This window comes from Arachis ipaensis, chromosome B10 (assembly GCF_000816755.2).
Source record: "Arachis ipaensis cultivar K30076 chromosome B10, Araip1.1, whole genome shotgun sequence".
NCBI classification, from domain to species: domain Eukaryota; kingdom Viridiplantae; phylum Streptophyta; class Magnoliopsida; order Fabales; family Fabaceae; genus Arachis; species Arachis ipaensis.
In genome coordinates, this window is record NC_029794.2 from 126,938,349 (window position 1) to 126,942,385 (window position 4,037).

The 4,037-nt window shown below is 27.9% G+C and overlaps 1 long non-coding RNA gene across 1 annotated transcript in view; it reads right to left on the reverse strand.

Moving 5' to 3' along the window:
- LOC107623964 overlaps nt 1-4,037 on the reverse strand; it is a 21,494-nt gene that overhangs the window by 5,329 nt on the left and 12,128 nt on the right. The gene's annotated exons all lie outside the window — the stretch shown is intronic.

Sequence of the window (4,037 nt, forward strand, 5' to 3'; positions counted from 1 at the left end):
TAACCAAATATTTGGTATTTTTTAAATAAATAATTTAACTATTTTATTTACCGAACTATATATTTTATAGTATATTTATCAATTTGCATCATATGATTTATCTCATTTACAGTATAAATGAGATGAGTTTGTGCGTGGAGATAAGATAAGTCAAATTTTATTTGTGAACGTATTTCGTTTGCAAATAAGATATTTAAAGTTTGAAAAACATGTGTATTGTTATAAAACAAATTACAATTCAAATAATATCAATTAGTACTTAAAAAGTTTAATGAAAAAAATTAAAACGAAAATTATGTTTGAACAATTAATACTCAAAAAGAATACATATAAAATTTTAAATTAAATTATAGAATGAATTAGATTATTTGAATTTAAAAAAAAAACTTTTACGTTTTCAAGTTACATAATAAAAATAAATACGATAAATGAGATAAATTATGTGATGTAAAATAATAAATATACTACAAATTACTTATTTTAGTAAATAAAATAATTAAATTATTTATTTAAAAAAAAATCCCCAATATAGAAATTGACCTGCTTAAGAAAAATTTGTGAGTTAAAAGGTCCTTTTAATTTTTTTTATTTCTCTAATAGATAATTTTTAACTAAAAAACAAATAAAATAATAAATTTTTAGATACTTATCAACTTTGGTTAAATATTTGAGATATTTTAATTAAAACTTGACATATTTAAGTTAGGTTATTAAAAAAATTATCAAAAGCATTAAAAATAAATTAAACGAGAATGATAAAAAAAAGTTAAACAAGTTAAATGGACCAATTTATTTATTTTGTAGGATAATCTATTTAATTCATATATTAACCAAATCCATTAAACATCTTATTTTTATAGACTTATTTTTACAATAAAAACTTATACACACTCACACTCATTTGAAATAATTAAATGGGTCAAGTCACTAAATTCAGCTCATTTTAAACGGTATTACTTGTAGTCCAAGTATTCTTTATTTTTGGTTCAGTCGAATAAATCTTATCTTGTAGTGTTAATGGTTTCGATGATTCTTTCATGTTTAATTTATAGGAGGTAACAGAAAGATATTGACTAAGTCTCTAGTACTACTCTTGAAATTCTTTTTATTATTTAATTTTCAGATTCAAAATTTATTATGTCACTTGATATTTATTCTATTAGTTAAAATTTCTTAATACGGGTTGTTATTTCTCTTGTATAAAAAAGTTGTTAGTAGTGAATTTTGTTGATATGCTGAGATGTATAGTTTGTTAGAATAGCAAGATAATTCTGTTAGAAAGCAGTGTTTTATATAAATAGCAAACTGTAGTATTATATTTTTTGAGTCTTATCATTATTCAAGTTCAATTCTCAATTCCTTCTTAGTTTTTCTGTTATTGTTCTTTTCCATATTCATATGCAATTTTTACATGGTACGGAACATGGAGATTCCGATTGAAGGATGAGAAACTTGCTCTCTAATTCACAATTCGTTAACGTGATTAGAGAAGGATGATGAGTCCATCTTCACAGTTGAAGTGCTTGTTCGCGGTTTTTGCTCCGTGAATCTATTTTTCTCCTTTTTCTTCGTTTGATCTGAACGCCCTCTTTCATGCAATTTCTTCTCCTTCTCTTTCACACCTCTCTGAAATCTCAGCTCCTCTTCTTCATCTATTTCTTTTCTTCTTCTCTCTTGAACTCATACCATCGAGTTTGATGAGAGCTCTGTTATCTCATCGTCTTCCCGTTAAGAAGAGATAACGAGTTTTCGATTAACGAGATCAAGAGAGAAAGGTTACTAAAGCCTCTATCATCTTCGCACTGATGGAAGGAAAATCAAATCCAAGTGCTAGATCCACAGGAGGTGGTCCTACGATGGACATGCAACAATTCGTGGCGTTATTCAGTCAGGTGGCGCAGATCCAGGGTCAATAAGACAAATCCGAATCAAGATCTTTTAAGCCCGTATTACATACTTTTTTTTTGAAAATCCAGGTATATCTATTACCAATGTAATTCTTACAAGTTCAAATTATAGTGCGTGGAGCAAAGCTATGATCAATGCTCTTACATCCAAAAATAAAATTGAATTTGTTGATGGCTCGGTCGTAAAACCTGAGAAAACTGATCCTGATTTCAAGGCATGGTAATGATGCAACACCTATGTAGTTGCTTGGATTAACCTTTCTCTTAGTCCAGAAATCAGTCAGAGTGTTCTATGGAACAATATAGGCTATGAATTATGGAATGATCTTAAGCATCCTTATTATAAGGGTGATAGGTTTCGAGTAGCTGAATTGAATGAGGAAGTCTATGCACTAAAATAAGGGGACTTGTCTGTTACTGCTTATTTTGCCAAACTAAAAAAATTTTTGGGAGGAGATTGATGATTTTAGAACTATTCCTGGCTGTGAATGTGGCTAAGGCATTATTAGGCAACACAGGGAGGAGGACAGAGTCATCAAGGTTTTGCGTGGTCTTAGAGAGCAATATTCCACTGTTAAGTCACAGGTCATGCTGATGGATGATTTGCCTAGACACTAAGATTTTGGGAGCCTCTTCAGTTTTGATAATGCATTAGACACTAAGATTTTGGCAACCTCTTCTCAACTTGACAACAGAGGTAGAGGTCAGTCTAAAAAGGAGCAAAATCGCAACAAAATGCAATGTACTCATTGTGAAAAATTAAGACACATTGTGGATAATTGCTATAAAAAGCATGACTATCCACCCAACTTCAAATCTAGATTTGAGAAAAAGTCTCTTGTCCTAAATTGTATGACTGCTGCAAACACTCTTGTCCTAAGTTGATAACAAAGTAAGCTTTAACCACAGAATCATAAGGTTTTAATTTTACTAACGGATTTCTTTGATAAGAAACTTAACTTTCTTTTTCTTTCTTGATTAGTCCGTTATGTCATGTAACACAAAAGTAATGCAATTTTTAGTCAATACTTTAATTCTCAACAAATTTTAATCAAATTAGTCTCTAAACTCTTTATTTTTTTAGATGAATAAATTTTCAAGTCATATTTTGACAAAAAATTAAACAATCATTATTTAATAAAGACATAAGCGTCTTTAAAAATTTTTAAAATTCTTAAATTAATTTTTCATATAGACAAGTAATCTAAAATTTGAAGACAGATTTAGTAATTAAATTTAACTAAAAATTAAAATATTTTAATTAAATACTTTCTAAAAATTAACAAAATAACTCAAAATAAAGTTTTCTGTGTTTTATCATGTATTCTTTAAAAAATAGTTATTGAAGGTTCATTCTTTCGTTGAATCAACAGTTTTGCTTTCTAAACTCCTAAAGCATGAGACATTAACGATAGATACAGATCTATGTGTTATATGCGCCCTTTAGCCATATGGGCAATGCAGTGGACATTATCGAAACCAAATAAGCACACGTGGCGCGAGATTAAAGTTGATATAAAGGATGGTAATTTGTCTTTGTCAAGATACCATGCTGATTTTTGCAAAGTTGCACGTCTTCTCAAGACGAAGGATGAGAAAGCACCAAGAAGTCTATGATAGCTTATATATGATTCTACTTGCAAGAGGATGTTGTAGTCAAAGATTATTAGATTTAAATTTGTGCAATGCACCAAAAAAATACAATAATGTAAATGAAAATAATCTTTTGCATTAAAAAATAAAATAATTTAAACTTATCAAACTTTTTTTATAGAATTATTTTGGCTGATTTTTTTTAGATATAGACAAGATTTTGTGTAACACATCATTATTGGATTTTATTGTATTTTTCAAAATTTTCATGGTGAAACAATTTATAGAAGGCTGAATTGTAATAGCAATTTGTTTTAATTTATCTGTAGTAATATGCAAGAGTGTATTGATTAATTATAATATTAAATATATATTATGTCAACACACTATAGAATTAATTTTTTTTAGATATAGACAAGATTTTGTGTAACACATCATTATTGGATTTTATTGTATTTTTCAAAATTTTCATGGTGAAACAATTTATAGAAGGCTGAATTGTAATAGCAATTTGTTTTAATTTATCTAATTTATCTG